Source organism: Lissotriton helveticus, chromosome 3_1 (genome assembly GCF_964261635.1).
Source record: "Lissotriton helveticus chromosome 3_1, aLisHel1.1, whole genome shotgun sequence".
Classification (NCBI taxonomy): Eukaryota; Metazoa; Chordata; class Amphibia; order Caudata; family Salamandridae; genus Lissotriton; species Lissotriton helveticus.
This window is the reverse complement of record NC_136061.1, coordinates 313,012,049-313,038,840: the sequence shown is the minus strand read 5'-3', so window position 1 is coordinate 313,038,840 and position 26,792 is coordinate 313,012,049.

The window sequence follows — 26,792 nt, the reverse complement described above, 5'->3', positions numbered from 1 at the left end:
CATAGCGATCCAGGGTCCCCTGGCGTGGGGCTTTGGCGGCCACCTGCTTTTTTCCCATTTCGCTCTCCCGAGTGACCTGGGTATCGCTTGTGGCCTCTCAGTCGGATATCTTCCTCCTTTGTGCCGTCTCCCAGGCCCCGCGCTCCAGCTCAATCTCCTCTCAGCCCGGCCTAACGCTACACCTTGAAGCCGCATCCTTGCGTGTGCCCTGCAGCCCGGCCCCTGCCAAGGACGTACCCGGATCAGATCCCCGGTCCGCTGGGTCTTCCAGCTCTCCGCCCCGAACAGATCCTGGTCCGAAGGCCCCCCCGTCTGCAGGCGCAAGAGCAGGACGATGAATGAGGGGGGAAGAGGTGATCAGTCTGTGGTCTTGCCCGCCCCAGGTAGCAGGTACCAGTCTACGGGGCCGGTCTCTGCCTTCTGGCCTCAGGCGCTTCTCTCCTGCCTCTAATTGTAGTGTCCAGGACGTGTCCCACCTCTTCCAAGCCTCTCAGAGGCCTCAGGATGTCCAATTGTGGGCCAGGCCTCTCCGGTATGGGGACCTGCCCGCTAGTCCTCCCTCCGCCGTGCTGGGTCTAGCCTCTGCACCCCGATCGCCAGCTTCAACTGTGGGGCAGCGCTCCTTTCTCGCCGCGCGGCGTCCCTTATGGCCCTCTCTAGCTCTCAGCTTACCCGGGCAATGTAGGCAGGGCACTGCGTCTCCGCACCGGGCCTCTGTCCCAGCCATCAGTCTCCCGTCACCTCAGCGCCTCCCGTTCACAGCGCGGCCTCGAAGCTCACCGCCGGAGCCCGGTTCAGCTTCGGGCTCGGACAGTCAAGTCCGGAGCCCCAGGGCTCTCGTCCGGCACCGCCTGCCACCACCGATGTCCTTCACAGCAGGTCCGGGCGCCTCAGCCCCCTCGTCAGGGCGCCGCCATCTTAGGACTTTCACTTCGGGTCTCAGGAGCGTCTCGGCCCTTTGTTGTAATTGTAATTGTTGTAATGCCCACTTTCACTCACGCCCAAGTTGTGGCGGAAGATTCAGACTTCCTTCAGTAGCCAAAACGGGACTTCTGGATGCCGTTTTTATCGTCGGATCTAGTTGGCTCGCCGGAGCTGCTGAGGCTCCCGACTTACACGGCCATGCTGTTGGCCACGCCCCCATCGGTGGCAGTTCATTTTTAAATGCACGCTGGGATTTGAGGTCTCATTTTGCCAATTAACGCCCTCTAGTGGGTTACCTCCGCTGCAGCTAATTAGGGACAATTTTTCTCAGCCCTCCATTGAGCCTTGGATGAGACTCTGCCGGCTTCATTAAAGGTGCCCTGCAGCTTCGGAAAGATGAAACTTCCTCTCTCCTAATGCCCATTAGTTTCGGGCAGTGCGATCCGTCTGCGGCCTGGAACCGCCGCATAATATGTAACCAAAAATGCCCAGAAGCTTGAGGCCGCACAGCACTGCAGGTGAGTAACAACTCTATTTAAACCAAGCAGGCAGCTTAACATCCCTTTGAAGTCCATGGCCTGACGTGTTTCGATGCCGCTGTTTGCATCTCCTCAGAGGCCGTGTCAGCAGAGGTGATTTGTGGCTACCGCATCTCCCCAGGCTCAGTGGAGGTCCCCAGATTCCAATAGTGGCTGAGTGGGGGTCAGCAGATTCCAATAATGATTAAGTGGGGATCCCTAGAATCCAATAATGATTAAGGGAGGTTCCACAGGAGCTAGAAGGTTAAGAAGCACCGCTCTACGATAATAAGATATCACAAGATGAGTTCCACTACACCAACCTAAGCGGTATCTGCTTCTGCGGATCAATCAATCAATCAATCAGGGTTTATAAAACACGCTACTCACCTGTGAGGGTCTCAAGGTGCTAGAGGGGAGAGGTGTGCAGCTCCGGTTCAGTCGAAGAGCAATGTCTTGAGGTTCTTCCTAAAGTTGTGCAAAGTCGGGGAGCGTCTCATGTTAGCTGTGAGCTCATTCCAGGTCTTGGCTGCGATGTAGTAGAAAGCTCTTCCTCCTGCTCTGTTTCTGTGGATGCGGGGGGTCTCTGCCAGGGCGAGGTCGGCGGAGCGGAGGTTCCTTATGGGTACGTGGAAGGAGACTCTCTTGTTGAGGTATTTGGGTCCATTGTTGTGGAGGGATTTTTAGGTGTGGGTGAGGAGTTTGAAGGTTACTCTCTTCTCGACGGGGAGCCAGTGGAGGTCTCGTAGGTGTTGGGTCATGTGTTCGTGCCGTGGGGTCCCGAGGATGAGTCTGGCTGCGGCGTTCTGGATGGTTTGGAGCTTGTGTAGAAGAGTTCTGTTGATTCTGGTGTAGAGGGCGTTGCCGTAGTCCAGTCTGCTAGTAATGAGTGCGTGGTTGACTCTCTTTCTGCATGCGGGGGATATCCATTTGAAGGTCTTGCGTACAATGCGGAGGCAGTTGGAACTGGTGGAGGTGACGGAGTTGATCTGGTGGGTCATAGAGAGGGAGGAGTCAAGGATGATGCTGAGGTTCCGTGCATGGTCTGTAGGGGTGGTTGGCGTCCTGAGGGTGGAGGGCCACCAGGTGTTGTCCGAGGCGGAGGGGGATGGTTTGAGGATGAGGATCTCAGTCTTCTCCGAGTTGAGCTTCAGACAGTTATCTTTCATACAGGCTGCGACATCCTTCATGCCTTCCTGGAAGCAGAAACTGGTATCTACCGGGTTCTTCGTGAGGGAAAGGATGAGCTGGGTATCGTAGGCGTAAGACACTATGCTGAGCCCATGCTGTCTGACGATGGCGGCGAGGGGAGTCATGTAGATGTTGAAGAGAGTGGGGCTGAGCAATGATCCTTGGGGTACTCCGCAGTTGATATCCGTGGGTTCGGAGAGGAAGGGAGGGAGTCGGACCCTTTGGGTTCTGCCGGAGAGAAAAGATTGGATCCAGTTGAGGGCGGTTCTTCATATCCCCACGTTGTGAAGTCTGGCTGCGAGAGTGCGATGTGAGATGGTGTCAAAAGCTGAAGAGAGGTCTTGTCGACTGAGGGCCGCAGTATGTCCCTAGTCGAGTGGCATGCGGATGTCATCCGTGGCGGAAAGGAGGGCGGTCTTGGTGCTGTGGTTGCTGCGGAATCCAGACTGGGAGAAGTCTAGGATGGAGTTCTCTCAGATGAAGGCGGTCAGCTGAGCGTTTACAAGTCTCTCAGTGAATTTGGCAGCGAAGGGGAGGAGAGACATGGGCCAGTAGTTTTTCAGGTCCGTCGGGTCAGCCGTGGGTTTCTTGAAGAGGGGTTTGACCTATGCCCACTTCCAGTCGTCTAGGAAAATGCAGAATTTCAACGAGGCGCTGATGGTCCGCCCTAGTTCGGGTGCGATGGTGGCAGCGGCCCTGTGGTAGATATGTTCTGGGTAGCGGTCCGTGGGGGCTCCTGAGTGGGTGGTGGTGTTCCAGTTTGTGAGGGTTGGCTCGGTGGTGGGGAGGGGGTGGTGTCCGGCATCTGTTCGCTGAAATTGTCATAGAGGAGCTGAGTTTGGTGTAGAGTTCCTAGGATGGTGTGACATCAGTGGCTTCGCTGGGGGGTTTGGTGAATTGCTGTATGATGTTGAAAAGTTATTTGGCGTTGGTTGCGTTGGTGTGGATTTTGTTCTTGATGAAGGACCGCTTGGTTTCTCTTATGCGCTGGTGGTATTTCTGCAGGGCGCTCCTGTGGCTGTTCAGGTCTTTCATGGTTTTCCTGTTTTGCCAGGTTTTCTAGAGGTGTCTGCAGGAACGCCCGGCTTCTTTGAGTTCAGTGGTGAACCAGGCGGCCTTCAGAGGATGTTGTTTGGTGGGGTGGCGGAGGGGTGCAAGTTTGTCGGCACAGCTGGAGATCCAGCGGTGAAGTTCTTTGGCAGCGGAGTTGGCGTCGGTCGTGGTGCAGGGGGGTCTAGGAAGAGTGTGGTGTTGAGGTGATCCTCTGTGATCTTACTCCAGTTCCTTCGTGGGTGGCGCGGGGCAGGCTTGGGTGATGTGGTGGTGTTGAAGGTGAAGTGTATGCTGTGGTGGTACATCCTGAGGGGCTGCGTAGTGTAGCTGAAGTGGATGTTTGTCCCTCCTGCGAAGATGGGGTCGAGGGTGTGTCCTGCTCTGTGAGTGGGGGTGTTGACGAGCTGCTTCATTCCAAGGTTTAGACGTTGTCGAGGAGGGTGGTGGAGTCGGGGTCGCTGCAGTTGTCGAGGTGGAAGTTCAGGTCTCTGAGTAGGATGTGGTCCGTAGAGGTGATGGCGTGGGGTGTGAAAAGGTCGGTAATCGTAGTTGCAGACTAGGTGCGAGGCCCCGGGGGTCTGTAGGTGAGGGTGCCATGTAGCGTGGTCCTGGGGTTGGTCTGGATCTGGAAATGGTGGTGTTCTGTGTTGGAGAGGGGGTCGTTCATGCTGGAGGTGGAGAGTCGGAGGGGGGTCTTGTGTGCGATGGCGAGTCCTCCTCCTCGGCGGTGGGGATTGTCCTTTCTCTGGATCTTGTATCTGTCGGGAATGATAGTGGCGATGTCAGGTCCAGAGGTGGCGTTGGTCCAGGTTTCCGTGAAGAAGGCGATGTCGGCCGAGAGGCTGTCGATCAGGTCCCAGATCTCTGTGGCGTGTCTGTGTAGGGAGTGCACATTGAGGAGGATGCATGTCAGGGCTTCGGTGTTGCGGGCGTTCAGTGGACCTTCAGCGGTCATGATGGTGAAGGATCATCAGCAGTGTCTGCAGGAGAATTGTCCGTGGATTATGTTGGGTGCGGATCTTTGGCAGCCGGTGTGTCTTCCGCAGTTGAGTGCGTGGAGGGCGGCGGAGTCATATCAGTGGAGCCTCTGCGATCCAGGGGTCCTGGCGCTGGCCACGGTTAGGTCACAAACGGGGCAGAGGGGCTTGCCTTAGGCACGCCTTTGGCGCGCCAGCGGCACTACCACGGAGCGGCTGCCATTAAGTAGGGGAGGGAAGATCAGCTGGGAGTCGGGATCGGCTGTGGAGGGGGCAGGGCCGCAGGGGCAGCAGCGGCGGGAAAATTGACGCGGGAGGACGATGGAATTCGGCCCAACAAACAGATACTCACACAAAAAGTAAAAGTAAAAAAATAAAGTTATACCAAAAATAGATTGAAACAGTACTGAAATAACACACAATGATGACAAAGATTACAATCAGGCAGCGGTAACCCGCAGAGGCGCAACGGAGGAAACTGGCAAGCTGGGGGCTCAAACAACTCCCAGGAGGAGGTGGATTAGGCGCAGAGATTCTGGTTAGAGAGTAAGGCCTTGACCAGAGTCTGGGGACTTACGGATAATAGTGGTTAATACCCTCTGCATGAGAGGAGAAAGGCCATTAGCATCTATTTTGCTAATCTCACCTAACACAAGCAAACAGACACACCCACTCTCTATCTACTTCATGTGACTGACACTGTAATTGGAATGCACACAAACAACAGTTGTCAGATTGGTCTGCCAAGCGCTCTGGTTGGAATCTGGCTGCCCACCCCCCACCCACAGCCTTTAGGCTTTGCTGGGGTGAGGGGTGAAACTTGGGGGATGTCTGCAATCTGCCCATCCCAGAGGGAGTGGCAGAAAGCTCCCTAGACACCTATGAATGAACTTACAAAAAAGTAATGGGGTGAGGGAGTCAGTCAATCTTGATATGAGGTCCTGGTATTGGGCTGTCTCAACCCACCTCAAGGACCAAGACAGCCATTCTACACTGCCTTAGGGAGGGGATGGGGCAGAAATAAGACTAGAAAAGGATTGGAGTAGGAGTTGGCCCATGTCATTCAGCCACCATCCTCACTGACCCCAAGACAATCTTTCTGTCCCCTGGCAGCAGACTGTGGCTTTTACCCAGTGTGATCACCCGAGAGAAGCACAAAACTACATACATGGGAAATAATATTATAAATCATGAGTACTCACAAACATTTTTCCGGGATCCATGCTCTGTCTGTGATGTGACAGCAGGGTGGGCATCAGGAGGAGAGGGTTCCGGAGCACAATGCCAGTAAGGTGGGTGTACTGTAAGTGAAGCAAATACATCGGCTGAATTGCACAATGTGAAAAAAGAAAACTTGGAATTCATTTCAGCTTCCCCACTTTACCAAATTGTAGGTTCCTAGGCAAACGTTTTTTTTTCACTTTCCCTCTTTTTTCTTCATTATCACATATAAAAGGAAATATATGACTTCAGGAGTGCAATGTACAAAACATTCTCCTCTGTTTGATTTAATAAACTATTATGCTGTTTGTGTATAATAGAAACCTAGCCCAAAGAGTGCACTTAACACCTGACTTGCATTTTAGTTCACCATAACATTGTTGTCAGTGTGGGGGAAGAATTTATGTGAATTCAGGTTTGAAAACTATTGCTTTAAAAAAAACCTTCTCAATTCACTAATATAATGTGATGTACTAAGGTACAACGGTTCGGTGTGTTAATGAAACACACATTTTAAATTTTGAAGAGATTCTATCATATTTTTATACTTGTGCTGCAAGATGTGTTTAATGTTAAGGGTGTTTCTTAAATTAAACAGTGCAGAATAAACTAGCGACTTCCTTCCTTTTACTTCAATTAACCTTTACATAATGGCTTGACTGTTTATTTACATCCTTTTTTTCAATGTTAGTGCTGAGTCGAGAAGACTGCAGCCCAGTGCTGAATTTGACCAAGGGTGGTGAGTTATAACGGGGTATACCCTAAGAATACTCTGACCTGGGTCAGTTAAGTAGATACGAAAAAGTGGTCAGAGTCTATTGATAAACAAAAAACACCCAATGGCTCATATGAATATTATCATTTGTAAATTATCAACATTCCATCCATATAGTGCAAGACATTTTTTCTTTTTTATTTAAATTTAAAGCATCTTGTTATCTCGATACTTAGTATCATTCAATAAGTACCAGAAATTGTGGAATCAAAATTAAACATTTTCAGAAAGGATTGTTTCAATTACTTCATTGAATCAGGTGGACAATTAAGGACATAAATATCGATTTGGTGCATGGAAAAAACCTTCATGTGTAGAAACAGATAAAATTACATACATTAGCTCCATTATGACATATCGACGCGCTCAAGGTGATGAGGAAAAGAGGTAGTTAGATGGGATGGGTGTGATTGGATAAAGGTGGGGACTGGGTAAAGGTTGTTGTGACCATAAAACAATCACAGTGGTATTCAGTACTGCCTTTACAGTCTTATTGAGATCAATGGTTCCAAATAACTCTTTAGCATAGGATCTGTATTACTCCATTAATTCTTCCTATGGTTAGAGAGTAGGTATGGTCTGGTCTACGTTTCGACCCCCGGTTTAAGGGTTGGTTGAAGCCTCATGATGGGGTCTTCTTCAGGACATGAAAGAACAGGAGCGCCTATGAGTAATACAATTAAAATGAATGTATCTGGCCTCTCATGAAAAATGTGATTGCACTAGGACAGGATAGATAAATTAAGATTCTTACTTAGTGTCAGGCCGTTCAGTGGCCATTAAAGTTGGACCATCCTCGGTTCCTATGTGGATAAACAATACCTGCAATTATTTAAAAGGAGGGATCAATGTTACTGCCGGGTAACAAAAGAACCCTATCTATATTTGGATTAGCAAGAAATAGCAAAAGGGGACTTACTGGGACATCGTGGCTTTCAAATCAGCATATCTAGTATTTATTGCTTCATAATCTGTCCAATGGAGACCCTGTGTGGGTGCGCGAACAAATCTCGCAGTCCTTGGGGTTCTGGAGGACAGAAACATAGTGAAACAATAAGTCGGAAGGATGTTTATAATGCTACCGTGGCCTGAAATATCTTGAGAGGTAGCTCATAAATTTCACGTCATGTTAAATTAAGATAATGGCTGTGGGTTAGCGAACCAAACAATTAATGGCCAGGTACCCTTCTGGGCAAAGAGCTTATGTTAAAAAGGCTCTCTCGTGCGTCGCAGTGTGAACCAATTTTAAGTTAGATGAAGAAAACGCCCTGTAACAAGCGGGTCGGAGATCAAAGCAATAGACGTTCGGTATATTTAGCTCTTAGAGTAATACCAAACAGATGGTTACCAAAGAATCTTTACCGGGCATGGTGCATATGTTTAATATATTTATAAAGGCTCACTCGTGCCCCGCGCTCTCGACAAATTTGGTTACATTCGTATGTTTTAGCCAGACCGAATCAACGCCCAGGAGCACCTTAGTATGTAAATCCGATGTGGCATGTAAAACGATTAAGCAGTACAAGCTGCTGAATCGTGCAGATGTGGGGCTCTATGGGTCGCAAGGCATGTCTCACCGTTAATTCTGCTCCGAAGGGTCTGTATCCATTACCGCTGCCGAGCAGTAAATGGTCTGCCTCGAGGTGCAGCCGCTCGCTACTACCTAGGGGCTCGTCACTGCTAAACCAATCAGGGGAAGGGCTGTCCTAAGGGAGTATCTGAAAAGGTCCTCGCGAAGGCAGCTGGGTCCCTAGGTTCTGCTATTGTAAAATTAGATAACTCCATGGGATGTAATTCCAAATTGTATAGAAAGGACGGGTTTAAACTTGTAATTAATAATCAGACTATGCTTGTTTCTGAAGACACACCTTGTTTGGAAGGCAAGGTACGACAGGTTGCTATACAAAGTTAAAACATTGAGTACGTTTGTGAAAGCCCAGGATTAAACATTCGACATTCAAAACCAATCATGCACAGTGGTGAATAGTGCCATGTCATCTAACTATATGCGATCATACCCCTTAATATAGGTAATAGACATTTATCATGAAGATTTAGAATTTAAAGCCAAACAGTGGATCAGTTGATACACCTTCGGACATAGAGGCAGGCTCTTTACGCATAACATATTATTACAATTAGAACTGTGAACCCAAAATGTATGACTGGAGTAATGTACTTAGCGTAAGTCCGTTTCGCATGCAAATCTGTATATACAGAGAGATTTCATTGTTAAGTGTGATCACATTAAAGGATACACGCAAGAAATGAGCAATGTCAGTGTATACATTTCTGTTTGGCCCACATGATGGATTAATCATGGTTAATCGAGGCCATTTGGGAGAAAGTGGCATCCAATTCATTTAATCCATTTTGGACGGAGTCAAAGGACTGCATCCATTTACACTCTCTTAAGTTCATGATTGCATTAAGATCACCACCCCTGGGTCCCAAAGTGATTTTCTCGATGACTACCCATTTGAGAGACTCAGGTGTGTGAGTTTTTTCCAAAAAGTGGTCTACAAGGGGAGCCCCTCTTGTTTGGCATCTTATTCTACTACAATGTTGCAGTACCCGATTTTTAATTTTCTGCTTAGTTTGACCTATGTAGATCAATCCACATGGACAGAAAATAGCGTAAATGACTCCATTACTGTTACAATTTGTGAGCGTCTTCATATTGATAGTTACATTGTTATGAGTAATTGTCTTTGTTTCTATGCATAATGCACAAGCTTTACAATTGCTGCATTTATAGTTTCCCAATGTGATGGGCAAGTTCCACATCATTTGTATGGTCGGGACAGGTGGAGTGTCAAGCATAGAATGTACCACCTAGTCTCTTACGCTTTTGGCTTTTTTGAAGGCGTGCATAGGGGGGTCTGGCATTTCGATTACATCAGAAATGATCTTCCAATGTTTTTTAACGATCTTGCGTATTTCATTGCTCTTACTGCAGTATGTGGTGACGCAGATCATCCTATCTTCTGGAGGCGTTCGGTTCCTGGGCACCAGCAGAGTTTCTCTATCACTGAACCACGCCCTCTTCCGTGCTCTTTTGACCAGCCGTTTGGGATATCCTCTTTCCAATAGGGGAGAGATGAGTTCATCCGATTCGGTAAAGTAATCATCCTTCAAGGTGCAGTTCCTTCGGATGCGGAGGAATTGCCCGAAGGGCAAATTGTCCCGTAGGGCCCGAGTGTGATGACTTGTATATCTTAGTAGAGTATTACGCTCGGTCGCTTTTCTATATAGTGTGGTATATAAAAGTCCATCATGTTCCTTAATGCTGATATCCAAAAAATCAATGGACTCACTGCTACAATTGTTGGTGAATTTGATATCCTCTGATTGGGTGTTTAGCCATTGGGTAAATGCCTCAAGTTCTTGCTTTTGTCCCGTCCAAATCATTAGAATATCGTCTATGTAGCGGCGGTATTCGGATATTCTATTTATGTAGGGGTTGTGAGGGGAGAGAATACAGTGTAGCTCAAAGTCACTCATAAAGAGTATCGCTAGATCTGGGGCAAAGGCTGCCCCCATAGCCACTCCTTTACTTTGCATGAAAAACTTATTCTGGAATATAAAAAAGTTCTTTGTCATAGCGATCTCCAGCAAGTCGATTAGAAATTCAGTCGGGACCTCGGCAGGTTGGGGTCTTGATGCTAAAGCTCTTCGTATGGTTGTTAAGGCTGGTCCCTGTGGGATACTCGTATACAGTGACACTATGTCCATCGTAACAAGTAATTGATTGTTCTTATCAAAGGGTCGTTGGTCCACAAGATTAATCACCTGCATGGTGTCCCTCAGGTAGGTTGGGGTTGCCTCTGCCAATGGTTTCAAAAAGATGTCCACATATTTGCACAGTGGCTCCAGGAGGGAACCACCCAATACAACAAGGGCGTTCACCACTTTACGACCACCCTCTACTTTCACGCCCCACACTGCCACGATTAACCATCGGATTCTAACCTATGAGAGCCTAGTTCTAAAGGATGTGCTCAAGACTTGTGGAAATAAATCCTATGTGAAATACAATATCACAAGGAAGGAACGTGCCGCTTTGGAAGATTTGAAGAAAAATAAGACGTTGGTTATTAAACCAGCGGACAAGGGGGGAGCAATAGTCGTAATGAATGCGGATGACTAAAGACAAGAGATACACTCTCAACTGGAAGATGGAGTCAGCTATCGGCCGATAGCAACTAGCCCAACAACAGAAATCAGACGACTGATTATTGCCATCACGGAAAAAGGAAAAGATGCAGGCTTCCTCACTGAGAAAGAATATGCATTTCTGAATGTGGACCAACCGCGCATTCCTACCATCTATGTCCTACCCAAGGTCCATAAAAATCCAACCAAGCCACCCGGACGTCCGATCATATCGGGCTGTGGTTCCCTCCTGGAGCCACTGTGCAAATATGTGGACATCTTTTTGAAACCATTGGCAGAGGCAACCCCAACCTACCTGAGGGACACCATGCAGGTGATTAATCTTGTGGACCAACGACCCTTTGATAAGAACAATCAATTACTTGTTACGATGGACATAGTGTCACTGTATACAAGTATCTCACAGGGACCAGCCTTAACAACCATACGAAGAGCTTTAGCATCAAGACCCCAACCTGCCGAGGTCCCGACTGAATTTCTAATCGACTTGCTGGAGATCGCTATGACAAAGAACTTTTTTATATTCCAGAATAAGTTTTTCATGCAAAGTAAAGGAGTGGCTATGGGGGCAGCCTTTGCCCCAGATCTAGCGATACTCTTTATGAGTGACTTTGAGCAACACTGTATTCTCTCCCCTCACAACCCCTACATAAATAGAATATCCGAATACCGCCGCTACATAGACGATATTCTAATGATTTGGACGGGACAAAAGCAAGAACTTGAGGCATTTACCCAATGGCTAAACCCCCAATCAGAGGATATCAAATTCACCAACAATTGTAGCAGTGAGTCCATTGATTTTTTGGATATCAGCATTAAGGAACATGATGGACTTTTATATACCACACTATATAGAAAAGTGACCGAGCGTAATACTCTACTAAGATATACAAGTCATCACACTCGGGCCCTACGGGACAATTTGCCCTTTGGCCAATTCCTCCGCATCCGAAGGAACTGCACCTTGAAGGATGATTACTTTACCGAATCGGATGAACTAATCTCTCGCCTATTGGAAAGAGGATATCCCAAACGGCTGGTCAAAAGAGCACGGAAGAGGGCGTGGTTCAGTGATAGAGAAACTCTGCTGGTGCCCAGGAACCGAACGCCTCCAGAAGATAGGATGATCTGCGTCACCACATACTGCAGTAAGAGCAATGAAATACGCAAGATCGTTAACAAACATTGGAAGATCATTTCTGATGTAATCGAAATGCCAGACCCCCCTATGCACGCCTTCAAAAAAGCCAAAAGCGTAAGAGACTATGTGGTACGTTCTATGCTTGACACTCCACCTGTCCCGACCATACAAATGATGTGGAACTTGCCCATCACATTGGGAAACTATAAATGCAGCAATTGTAAAGCTTGTGCATTATGCATAGAAACAAAGACAATTACTCATAACAATGTAACTATCAATATGAAGACGCTCACAAATTGTAACAGTAATGGAGTCATTTACGCTATTTTCTGTCCATGTGGATTGATCTACATAGGTCAAACTAAGCAGAAAATTAAAAATCGGGTACTGCAACATTGTAGTAGAATAAGATGCCAAACAAGAGGGGCTCCCCTTGTAGACCACTTTTTGGAAAAAACTCACACACCTGAGTCTCTCAAATGGGTAGTCATCGAGAAAATCACTTTGGGACCCAGGGGTGGTGATCTTAATGCAATCATGAACTTAAGAGAGTGTAAATGGATGCAGTCCTTTGACTCCGTCCAAAATGGATTAAATGAATTGGATGCCACTTTCTCCCAAATGGCCTCGATTAACCATGATTAATCCATCATGTGGGCCAAACAGAAATGTATACACTGACATTGCTCATTTCTTGCGTGTATCCTTTAATGTGATCACACTTAACAATGAAATCTCTCTGTATATACAGATTTGCATGCGAAACGGACTTATGCTAAGTACATTACTCCAGTCATACATTTTGGGTTCACAGTTCTAATTGTAATGATATGTTATGCGTAAAGAGCCTGCCTCTATGTCCGAAGGTGTATCAACTGATCCACTGTTTGGCTTTAAATTCTAAATCTTCATGATAAATGTCTATTACCTATATTAAGGGGTATGATCGCATATAGTTAGATGACATGGCACTATTCACCACTGTGCATGATTGGTTTTGAATGTCGAATGTTTAATCCTGGGCTTTCACAAACGTACTCAATGTTTTAACTTTGTATAGCAACCTGTCGTACCTTGCCTTCCAAACAAGGTGTGTCTTCAGAAACAAGCATAGTCTGTTTATTAATTAGAAGTTTAAACCCGTCCTTTCTATACAATTTGGAATTACATCCCATGGAGTTATCTAATTTTACAATAGCAGAACCTAGGGACCCAGCTGCCTTCGCGAGGACCTTTTCAGATACTCCCTTAGGACAGCCCTTCCCCTGATTGGTTTAGCAGTGACGAGCCCCTAGGTAGTAGCGAGCGGCTGCACCTCGAGGCAGACCATTTACTGCTCGGCAGCGGTAATGGATACAGACCCTTCGGAGCAGAATTAACGGTGAGACATGCCTTGCGACCCATAGAGCCCCACATCTGCACGATTCAGCAGCTTGTACTGCTTAATCGTTTTACATGCCACATCGGATTTACATACTAAGGTGCTCCTGGGCGTTGATTCGGTCTGGCTAAAACATACGAATGTAACCAAATTTGTCGAGAGCGCGGGGCACGAGTGAGCCTTTATAAATATATTAAACATATGCACCATGCCCGGTAAAGGTTCTTTGGTAACCATCTGTTTGGTATTACTCTAAGAGCTAAATATACCGAACGTCTATTGCTTTGATCTCCGACCCGCTTGTTACAGGGCGTTTTCTTCATCTAACTTAAAATTGGTTCACACTGCGACGCACGAGAGAGCCTTTTTAACATAAGCTCTTTGCCCAGAAGGGTACCTGGCCATTAATTGTTTGGTTCGCCAACCCACAGCCATTATCTTAATTTAACATGACGTGAAATTTATGAGCTACCTCTCAAGATATTTCAGGCCACGGTAGCATTATAAACATCCTTCCGACTTATTGTTTCACTATGTTTCTGTCCTCCAGAACCCCAAGGACTGCGAGATTTGTTCGCGCACCCACACAGGGTCTCCATTGGACAGATTATGAAGCAATAAATACTAGATATGCTGATTTGAAAGCCACGATGTCCCAGTAAGTCCCCTTTTGCTATTTCTTGCTAATCCAAATATAGATAGGGTTCTTTTGTTACCCGGCAGTAACATTGATCCCTCCTTTTAAATAATTGCAGGTATTGTTTATCCACATAGGAACCGAGGATGGTCCAACTTTAATGGCCACTGAACGGCCTGACACTAAGTAAGAATCTTAATTTATCTATCCTGTCCTAGTGCAATCACATTTTTCATGAGAGGCCAGATACATTCATTTTAATTGTATTACTCATAGGCGCTCCTGTTCTTTCATGTCCTGAAGAAGACCCCAGCATGAGGCTTCAACCAACCCTTAAACCGGGGGTCGAAACGTAGACCAGACCATACCTACTCTCTAACCATAGGAAGAATTAATGGAGTAATACAGATCCTATGCTAAAGAGTTATTTGGAACCATTGATCTCAATAAGACTGTAAAGGCAGTACTGAATACCACTGTGATTGTTTTATGGTCACAACAACCTTTACGCAGTCCCCACCTTTATCCAATCACACCCATCCCATCTAACTACCTCTTTTCCTCATCACCTTGAGCGCGTCGATATGTCATAATGGAGCTAATGTATGTAATTTTATCTGTTTCTACACATGAAGGTTTTTTCCATGCACCAAATCGATATTTATGTCCTTAATTGTCCACCTGATTCAATGAAGTAATTGAAACAATCCTTTCTGAAAATGTTTAATTTTGATTCCACAATTACTGGTACTTATTGAATGATACTAAGTATCGAGATAACAAGATGCTTTAAATTTAAATAAAAAAGAAAAAATTTCTTGCACTATATGGATGGAATGTTGATAATTTACAAATGATAATATTCATATGAGCCATTGGGTGTTTTTTGTTTATCAATAGACTCTGACCACTTTTTCGTATCTACTGAATTTGACCAAGGGGCGGCATGTAAAAGTCAGGAGGGCCGCATGCCGCCCCCGGGACATACCTTGAGTATCACTGTTCTAAATAAAGAATTGGCTGAGGGTCTTGCCTTTCATGTCATTGGTCTGCATCTCCCTCCTCGGACAATTTGTGTGAGGCAGAGTGGAGGCTTACCACCTCTCTGTAGGCCTATGTGACAATAGCACAACCAAAGAAATTCACAGAACCTTTTCTACACACAGCCAATTTCCTCTCAGTTTCATAGAAAATGGTGGCACTATCTGGGCTCTGAGTTGGCCAGAATCCTGGGTCGTGTGTTTTGAATGGATTCCAGTGTGTTTTTTTTTACACAGAATGCTTTGCAAACACCAAGAGTATTCCTAAAACTACCGATTTCTTCTCACTATCCATGAGGGAGGTTTGCAGTATTCAGGCTCTGAGTCAGTCGGCACCAAAGGAACCCTATAAACGTAGGCATTTCTGAAAACTAGATACCAAGTGGAATCCAATGTGATATGGTTTGTGTGCATCCCAGCACACTTCCAAATGTAAGTCGGTGTGTACAAAAAGGTTAATTTTCCGAAACAACCTCAAAATCACCACATATTAAAGGAAATCTTAAACAGAGTGGTATGAAAAACTGCTGTTCCTAAACTTAACATTTTGGGCATATTTAAAAAACTTTACTTAATACCTACCTTTTATTCACTAGGTTTCACCTGATGGGTTGAGCCATGGTTGAAAGGCAAGAAAAAATCACTGTAAGGCACAACTTAGCTGAAAGCACTGGGTATAGTGTATTTTTGAACAAATGACAACCACTACATGTCTTTGCGACTGGAAGAATGTGATGGATGTTATAGTATATTACTTTTGTAGATTAGCATTTACTGGAAAAAACTTAGGGTTCAATTTATATGTTGGCCGAAAGGGTGCTCCGTCAAAATGGCAACAGAGTCCCCTTCCCGCCAATGTAATGGTCTACCTGCCAAATCAAAAAGCAGGTGAACCATAGCTTGGCTACAGCAGAGACTACTCTGTCTCCACCATGACCAAACTTCTTCAACGGCCCGACAGAGCACGGGCTGTCAGACAATTAGCTATATGTCTGCCTGCCCAATTTAGATGGGTGGATATAGCCGTTTTTTACTGCTTGGCGTTAAGGGGCAGAAAAAACATTAAAATGCCCCTTTCGCCATGGGCTAGGACGTCCATGGTGAGGGGGTGGAGGTGGGGGGTGGCATTTAAATTTTTCAAAAACAAAATAAACTTTGGAGTTTTGTTTTTGAAAATAAAAAACTTTTTAACTTTGCCATTGACGCCGCCATGTTTCATGGAGCCACACATCAAAGTTACAATTCATTCACAGGAACCACCTTGACAGCGGATCCTGTGAAAGCTAGAAAGGTCCATCTGCAGTGGCAGCTCCTCCGCAAAGGTGGAAGAGTGTCGCTCCACTGTCTTTCAGCTGTATAAAAAAGGACAAATAAAATGATAATAACTCAATGTAATTATCATTTTATTCTTTCCTGCTGCGGCAGTTATGAGGGGCGGGCGGGCAGCTCTGCTCACAGAGCAGGGAGAGGAGTGGTGAACACTGCGTAAGTGCACATGACTTTTTGGCCGGCCGTCTTGGGCTTGCCAAATAGTCATGTGCACTTTGCATGTTCTCCATCTAGGCTGGGTGGAGAACATGCCCAGGCTCCCACTGCCTTTCTGAGCGCCAAACTACAGCGCAATCCTAACGCTGTTCTGCAGCGTTGTGATTGGCTTAGTTCTGGTGGGAAGAGATGCCGAGAGACGACCGAGGAGGGGAGCAGGGAAAAGGTAAGCGTATTTTTTTTACTTTTCTCCCCCTACCCTGCCGTCCCCGATCCATGCCAGCCACCACTGCCATCTGCCGGACAGCATTTCTAGATTTGGCTGTTGGGACCACCTCTAGGATGATGGAGTAAAATACTCTGTCACCATGACGAGGAACCGCCCGACTGCCTATATTTAAATCGGGCCCAGAGATATGAAAACAATTGTAAACCTTTTCTATTCTTTTTTTTACTTACACTATTTTTTTTATCAACTATTAGTTTCTTTAGGAAAGCCATGATCAAGCTACACAAATGACCCCTCGCTAAATTAAGAATTCTACTTTTTGAAAATATGTCGTTTTTTTGTTTCATCTACCGGTTTCACACCTCTTTCCCCTACAAACCGCAAGGAGGTAGAAACTGCAAAAATAGGAAACGTCGTCCACCATTTAAAGTTATAAGAACTGAGGTGAAAAAAATATGTTTAGGAATTATGGCAATCTTACTATAGGAAACCTTTTGTTGATGTTATTACTTAGTAAAAAAACTCACTTTCTTGCACAGAACTTTTTCCCGTTTTGTGAAAAAAAACATTTTGTCACTATTTGGTTATTTTCTTGACGTTCTTTAGGGGAAAGCACAAAGCCTGGGAACCTTTAGAATCCCAATAGTTTATAGAAAAAAAGGCACATTTGGCCTGGATATCTTTTGTGAAAAAAGTTGTGAAGGATTATGCACAAACTGCCCCAAATGTGTGCAGTGCTGGGATGAAGGGCTATACCCAGTTCTTACAGGCTTTTGGTTGCTGCAGCACTGAAGGAGCTCCTGGGGAATATAAAATGGCATCTTACTCTGCAAATGTGCCAGTGATCTTGGTGGGTCTAAACTGTTCGGATGCCAATTTTAGGTAGTACTGCTGCTGAAAGTGACTAAGCTTTCAATGTTGCTGATTTGATCTTGGTGTTAAACTTGTCATCAATGTACTTAAAGGTACTGCTTCCATAGCACCTGTTGACAGTGTTGAGTCACTCTATTTGCCTTTGGGCAGCACCTGTAAGTATTTGTTTGACGTTGCTTGCGTACTGCTCACCTCTGATCCCTCGCATAATGAAAGCAAGAATACTAATCACAGTGTCCACTTTTTAGCTACACTCGCGGAACAAGAGAACCAAATGTGCTATTGCAGCATTGTATACACTCCTGCCAACAAAACAATTAGAAGAAGGGAAACTCCACTCCACATCAGAATACTTGGCAACAGCCACCCTGCTTATGATGAGAGTGGGCGTCACTAGGCGTACCCCGGATGGACAACCTTGCAAATATCGCTGATGTTCACATCGCGATATTTACAAGACTGCCCCAGCATTTTAACACACTTTATTTTTGGGAGAAAACTGCTATTTTCTCCAAAAACTAACGTCTGCTAAAATGCAGACTTACCTATCCCTAACATTGGGGTAGATCAGCAAGGTTATCGCCGTTTTGCAGGGAACATTGCCGGAAAACCAGCGATGTTCCCTGCAAAACGGCAATAACCTCGCTATCTCTGGAATTTTTATCGCCCTGGACTAATGCGTTGTTAATAACGCGCTACCAGGGCGATAAATTCCAGAGATACCCTGCGATAATAAAATTATCGCTAAGCACGGCCATCGATGATTATCGCTGGCAGTTGTAAATATGCCCCTTAGAGCTTTCATCACAAAGGTAAATTTGTTTTTAAACATATGTTTACAATCAAATTGATCTTTCTTGTGAAATCTCTTTTATTTAATGTATCTTAAAAGGAGGCTTTTATCAGATCCCATTGCTGATTTACTGTGTTCCTTTGCTTTTGTGTGAAACTTTTGTTTGTTATTTTGTTAACTTACCTTGGCTGCACGCATTTACAACACTTCTACTCAGCTGTTCACACTGTTTAAGCCTCATTCACTGTCAAGATAAGATCTCTTCCCAAAGAAAAGGCAGACAGCTTCTAACAGTATGCTGGAATGCTTGCTTTTTATTACTTAGTTGAGTAAAGTAGATGCTTTAGCCTTAGGCTGCTGGTGGTATTTCCTATTCACGCCTCAGTACCTTTCTTTGCACTTTGTAGGCATTGTCAGATTAATTTTTTTAATGTAATCTATCTGGTCATTATGATCAAATTCTAAATGTTGCAATAGACATTGTATGTTAAAAATAAAGTTAATGTACAAGATCTATGCTATATTTTGCAACTAAACAGGCAGCCACAAGTGCAGTTACCTTGCAGACAACAGGGTTTGATTTGAATGGTGCAGCAGGTGCCGTAGCACAGGCCCACAAGTTATCAGAACTTCTCTAAAGGCATAAAATTGCTAAATTTGACTACTATACAGCAGTCACAATTGCAGTTACATAGCAGTTAAAAGGGACTGGATTTGAATGGTGCAGAAGGTGCAGTGGCACTGGGCCAAAGATCTAGGGACTTCACTAAACCCAGATTACTGCAAAAATTTAAAACTAAACAGGCAGTCTCAAGTGCTCTTCCCTTGCAAACAACGGGGTGATGGTTTAAATGGTGCAGCAGGTGCAGTGGCACCGGGCCCAAAAGTTGTCAGACCTCCTTTAATCACCTAATATTTATATATTTTACAACAATACAGGCAGTCATAATTGCAGATACTTTGCAGTTGGAAGGGTTCTTGATTTAAATGGTGCAGCAGGTGCAGTGGCACAGGGGTCAAAAGTTGTCATAACTCCACTAAACGCCAAATATTGCTATATTTTACAACTGAACAGGCAGTCACAAGTGCAGTTATCTAGAAAGCGCCAGGGTTATGATTTTAATAGTGCAGCAGTTGCAGTGGCAACGGGGTCAAAAGCTCTAGGAAACCCACTAAACACAGAATAAATTCTACTACTAAACAAGCAGTCACAAGGGAAGTTATCTAACGGGCACTAGCCCCATGATTTCAATAGAGCTGCAGGTGCAGTGGCTCCGGGGCCAAAACCTCTAGGGACACAAAGATAGAACATTGCTAAATGTTACTACTAAATTGGCAGTCACCAGTGCAGTAATCTAGCAGGCACTAGGGGCATTATTCTAATGGTGCTGCAGGTGCAGTGGCACTGGGGCCAAAAGTTGTCAGAACTCCTCTAAACACCAAATATTGCTATTTTTAACTGCTAAATAAGCAGTCACAAGTGCAGTTATCTTGCAGGCACTAGGGGCATGACTTGAATGGTGCAGCAGGTGCAGTGGCACCAGGCTCAAAAGTTGGCAGTACTCCTCCAAAACATAATATTGCTATTGCATCAATTAATTCAAATTTCTCCCTCTTTCATTTAATTTTTCAAAATGTTGCTATTACTTACCCGCACTATACCACTAGTAACAGCATAATATATTGCCTTTTTGTACATAAACAAGCCATAACACTTTAAAAGACTTTCTGTAACTTACATTGTACAACTACTCAACAAGCTACCACATACAAATAACAGCTTATTATTATTCAAATAGGCGAAACCTAATGCATTTAACAATGCTGGTTTATGCCTGCCAGGAATCTACCAAGAAATTCCTGCCAAGCACAAATGCCACAAGTGCAGAGAAATCTGCAGTAATAAATCCCACTCAAGGGGTGGGAAGTGGGCATTCCTCATACATTTTGGAGTATTCCCAATTCCTCTCCGACTCCTGATTTACTCCATGGGCTGTAGTAGCTCTCCTTCCAAGATGGAAAGGAGAACAGATCATCCCAGATCTGTTGGGGGTATATGGCTAGAGCTTTTTACTGGTGGAAATATGTTTTCTCCGTGAAGAAAAAAACATATATTTGTACAGGGGAATTAATTCCGCACAGCAGGAGTAAGATCCCGTGGGGCATGTCACCTGACATTTCCAGTCCTATGCTTGGAAAGCTGCGCCTGTCCCAGCTTTCTTAGTGAACAGGAAATTAACTTAAAATCAGCTTCAGGTAGGTGACTAAACTGCCACCCAAATGTTTACATTTATTTTGTTTACATGTGACAGGCTGCTCTGGTGCATTTCACTAAAGGGCAAGAAACAAAAAAATACACTCCTTTAGCGAGGCCACAACTTTTAATGTAATTTAATATTTATTATTATTAATAATAATAATTATAATAATAATAATAATAATGATTTGTAGTTGCTGATTCCAGGGACGTCTTAAGGATTTTGGGGGCCCTGGTCCAAACAGCTTTGAATTTATGATCCAGTTTCAGCGCTTTCATGCCCTCTTTGGCCATGTCACAGTGCACAGTCACACTAGTCCTAATTCTAAATGGATGTAAATGTAGTGAATGGATGTACACCTAATATTCAGGGATAGTGATGTGTGTTTTCAATATTGTAATACAGCTGCAGCTCACGAATATTACTGCAAATAATCTCTGTGACCGCCCTCCCATTTCTCATATGTGAGGTCCTATTTTGATCTAAAAGAAACTTTTTTCTGGATGTTGCATGAAACATAAACACATTGTCACCTGGTGAGGGTTCTAGGCTGCAGTCTGTCTCCTGACCACTTCGGAGCAGCGCCTGTTCCGCCTGCCTGGTGCCTTATTTATTTAAATCCTCTGCCCTTATCTTCTGCTCTGCCCCGCTAAGTGTCCCCTCAGTACAGAAGCCTTTTAACCTTATATTTTATTGTAGTTTAGATTTCCCGCGCTGCTGCCCCAGTGGCCCCTCCCCACTGCACTGCCCCCGCTACTGTCTCCCAGTCTCTCGTCTCACCCCCTCCCCTACTTATGGTGACCACTGTATGGTCGTGCAGCAAACGCGTGCAGCGGGCGCGCCGCTGGCACACTAAAGGCAAGACCGTCTGCGGCCAGACCGCCAGCACCAGAAACCCTGGATCTACAACCTTCCATCGCTACGACTCGCCGCTCTCCTCACACTCAACCCCGGAAGACCCAGAGACTGCCAACAAGCCTCACCGAACAAGACCCATGGCCAGTTCTCCTGCCTCCACCGCCGCCGGACCTTCACCTTTACCACCTTTACCACCAACACCAGCACCGACAACAATCTCAGATGCATCCTCCTCAACGTGCGCTCCGTACACAAACATGCCATGGAAATCTGGAACCTACTCGACTCCCTCTTGCCCGACATCGAATTCTTCACAGAGACCTGGACAAATGCCGCCTCTGTCCCCAACATCAACACCGCCATCCCGGACGGATACAAGATCCAGAGGAAGGACCGTCCCAACCACCCGGGGGGAGGCCTCGCCATTGCCCAAAAAAGCTCCCTCTACCTCACCACCTCCAGCAAAACCTTCCCCTCCGCATAACACCTGCATTTCCAGATCCGGACCAGCCCCAAGACCACACTACGTGGAACACTCATCTACAGGCCCCCCCGATCCCCGGACAATCTTCACCACCACCATCACCAACTTCATCGCACCCCACGCCATTGTATCAATGAACTTTATACTCATCGGAGACCTTAACTTACACCTCGACAACCCCAACTCCACCATCCTTTGTGACAACCTCACCAACATTGGACTCAACCAACTCGTCACCACACCGACACACAGAGCAGGACACACCCTCGACCCCATCTTCGCTGCAGGTAACAGCGTTCACTTCAGCCACACAACACAACCACCATGGCCGACCACCACTGCGTTCACTTCACCGTAAATAAACCCAAGGCATCAAAACCAGCCCCCGCCCACCACAAAGGAACTGGAGCAAGGTCACTGATGAGCAACTGAACTCCACTCTCACCCGAGACAACCACACCTGGGCATGCATCGCAAACATCATAGCCAGAGGACTCCACACTTGGATCTCCAACTGCGCAGACGAGCTCTCCCCTCTACGCAACTCCGGCAAACTACACCCCAGAAAAGCTGCCTGATTCACCACCGACCTCCAAGAAACCAGGTGCACCTGCAGACGCCTGGAAAAGAACTGGAGAAACACCAAGGCAACCGATAACTACTCCACCTCCAAGGATGCCATGACGGACTACTCCAACCAAATCAGAACTACCAAAAGAAACTTTATCCACAACAAAATCCGCACCAACTCCACCAACTCCAAATAACTCTTCAGTGTCATTCAGGAATTCACCAACCCACGCAGCGAAGCCACAGACATCACCCCGTCCCAAGATCTCTGCGACAAGCTCGGAACCTACTTCCACCTCAAGATCAGAACACTATACATCAACTTCATCGACCACTAGCAAGACTCCTCAGCCACCCCCCTCCTCCCCAAGACACCAGCCAGTCCACCATCTCTAACTGGACACCAATCACGACCGAAGACACCGCCACAACCATGAAAGGCATCCACTCAGGGGCCCCCACTGACCCCTGCTCCCCGCACATCTACCACAGACCCGCTCTCAGTGCCTTGAGATCCTCACGGGTGAGTAGCGCGCTTATAATTCCCTGATTTATTGATTTGTCTGAAAAATGTCTGTATTAGACTCTCGCACATTACCCACATTAGAAATAAAGCAAAGGAAAACGCTATTTACAACAATCTGTTAAAGAATTATTCGGTCTCATCAGTGCAAGACTCTCTCAGGGGCCCCCATGAAAGGCTGGACCTCTTTCCCATGCCTCAAAACGTCTCTGGCTGCTTCGTACAATTACTAGTATTTCCAGTGGATAGCAATATTGATATTGGTTGCTATATTATCCACGTTCATTATGTTTTAGTTGATAGAAAGTTAAAAAAGAAATTTTTGCTGTGAATGACTGTTTACCAGGAGATTTGATGGCAGCAATCTTTGGAACAAAAAACGTGTTATGTTCCACTGATATAGGTGCATAGAGCCAAATATGCGGTTGGGTTCGGTTAAGATGTTATTATGACCTAGTTAAATCTAAACTCAACAGTCATGTGACACATATTAGCTTTTTGTTGTTGACTATTCTATTGTAACAGTACTACTAATGCATTGATTATACTCAAAAAATATAGTGTAAATGAATGCAAAGAGACTCGGTTCTACGTAAGAGAAAGGTGAAGTGCTGGAAACTGACCAACTGTGTGGTCGTAACCACAACAAACGAGTGAACTGTTTTGACAATTACATATCCGGACCGGAGGCGAGGATTATGCCTTGCTTTTCTTTACTGTAAAATTCAGCAGCCAATCACATTTAATTAAACAAAAATAGATTTTCCCTTAAATCCTTATATGCTACATATCACATGACCCAATCACAGCAGAGCAACCCTTTTAAGTACTGTCAATTCAATTTCGTGTCCTCTTTCTTGGCTGCTTCGGAGCCCGATAAGTATTTTATGACCTTATTTTATTCACAATCTAATGTTGCATTGTTGTACTACTGTATAATATGCTCGTCACATTTTGACGGTCTTCCGACCCCAAAGTCGCTTCAGTGGAGTGGGTGCGGGGAGCGGCCTAAGCCCGTCCTTGTAAGTGGTGTAGTTTTATTTTAATATTTATCACCACGAGGCCAGCATGCATGCACAATTTCTCCTGTGACGCGTAGATTTCACTAGCGTTCGCCCCTCGCTGGCAGCGTGGTAGCTCACTAGATTTGCTACCCCTATGCCCTGACTGCTGGAAATAGCGCAGGGTTGTAAAATTGATGCAGGCTTGGCCTAGAGTGTTCCAGGCTGCTTCCTCCACTTTTTATCTGAAGCATATTGGGTATTGCCTGGCTGGGGTCCACACTCTCCCACTCTCTCTTTAAAGTGCCTAATAATTAAGAAACCTATCAAGGACAAGGCATGTGGGATCCGTATGAGGCTGATATAGGGGTCTGCCCTGATGAGGCTGATGACCAGTGGAGCTGGATTTGGTGGTTGCACTTGACAGAAGTGTGCAGCAATCAGTCAATAAGGCCCTAGTTCGGGCCTTAGGTCCTTTTACTCGTCACCTACATGATTATGCACATCAACTTGTCTGGCAACCCTGATCCCTGCAGCAGGAAGTGAAGCTGCCCCTACCGAAAAGAGCAAGGCCAAAGCCAAGACCCAGGTCGGGGTACATACTGAAGTGTTTGAAAAATTGCGAAGTAAGTAAGACACTGAGCATGATTATAACGCTCCCCCTCTGGAAGACACCACTCAATCATGCAGCTCCTCCTTCACCGAACCTGGGAGTCGCATTCCTCCTCCTCCCACACTGAGGATCCTGAAGAGGAGGATAAACTTGGGCCTAGCAAGAAGAAATGATCTTCTTCCGCCAAGAACCCTTGAGTACTTAATTTCGAGCTCACAGAGATTATACACACCAGAGCTTCAAATTGGGCTCCCTCTCAGAAGGTTGCTGAGTGCGCCCAAAAGATCCACTGCCAGGGCTTCGATAAAGAGGTCCGTGCTCACCTTCGAGCTGAATGCCCTTGTCCAGATCTTGTACGTAATGTCACAGATTCCCCAGAGTTGGACCCTACCATGGTCACCATTATGAGAAAGTATTCAAAGGACCATAAGAAGGGCGTAGATCGTGCAAGGTGTAACTGCCAGGACAAGTAACTTGACATTTCTGGCCCACTGACAAAGATGCTAGAATTAGTAATCCATGCCAAAGAATCAAACTCCCCTATCGATTCAGATTTTCTGGTGGGTTGAGCACAGAGAGCTATTTGTCAACTGGGCAATACAAACTGCACTATTTCCATGGAGCGGTGGAGATCTATTCTCATGAGAGTAGACCCGAAACGTAATGATCTGGCTACCTCTGAAGCAGGCCTAGTTGCCAAAGTTCGACTGTTTGGGGGTCTTTTTGCCAAGGAGCTGGATGGGGTTTTGCTCCACTTATTCCACACTAGATATGGCAGAAATGTCACTCAGAAAAGTATTTAGGAGAAGTCTTTTTGGCAAGGCCGGGCGTTTTGGAGGGAGCGCATCGGGCCATGGATCCTTTAAAGGCTCTCAACAAGGATACTATCTCCGAGGCAGGGGTGGATGGTATGAAGATCCAGCTGAAAATACCTTCTACCCCTCCTGTGCTGGTGGAGGTTATCCCCGCTTCCATCGAGGCAGTCGCAGATGATCAAAAGGAGTGGTTCACGACACCAGATATAATGGTGAGATTTATTCAATTTTTGGAGGGAACCTTAGGAGGAAGCGTGGGGATGCTCCCAGATAATTGGAGGCAGAATTCCCAGGATCCTTGGGTCCTGGAGACCATCTTGGGCTTCAAACTGAAATTTTATGATGCTCTAGTCCAGTTCTGCCCTCCAAAACAGATGTATTTTTCGAAAAAAGAACAGTCCTTTATAGACTCACAAATTCAAACATTGATGGACAAAGGAGCAGTATGCTTTTCAGACAAGGCGAGAACAGAGATGACATGGTGGATGGAACACATGGAATCCTGGAATGGCAAGGCTATTTTTGGCACCTCCCCAGAAGTGGTGATAGAATTCGATGCCGGCCATTGAGGATGGGGGTAGGTGGTTGGTCAGAGGCGGGCCTGAGTCTCCATATATATTACAAGGGACTCGTGGCGGGGTCGTTCGCTTCAGGAGTCTCTCTCCCTCAAAGACGTATTGCTGCATTTTGCTGAGAATGGACAACATCTCAGCTGTTTGGTACTTCAACAAACTGGGGAGGAGGGAGGGGGGCGAAGTCCCGCCTACTAGTAGAGATTGCCATGGTTTTCTGGCATTTCTGTCTCAGTCACCCGATCTCTATCACAGTGGTATATCTTCCATGCAAGAGGAACACAATAGCTTATTGGAATTTGTTGGAAATGGGATCCCCGGCTGGCCAGGGCTTTCGCCAAAGTCAGTCAGAGACCACCACTCCCAAGTCAGGGCAAGGGAGTTACACGCCAAGATAACCCCTACTCACCCTCTAGGTAACGTGGCGCGAGCAGCAAGGCTAAACTTGGAGGCGATGTAAGTTAAGTATTTGCGCACGCACCCCAGCAACAACACCCAGGCCCACCACAAAGGAAACTCCACACAAGGTTATATAAAAATAGCCTTTGTATTACACCACAACACATTAGATAAAACACACACTTTACAATGTGCCAGAGGCACGGGCAGAATTTACAGGGGATATTTACAAGACAGGGCCACCTGGACCACTGTCAGGAATCAGAAGTAGCACTTTCA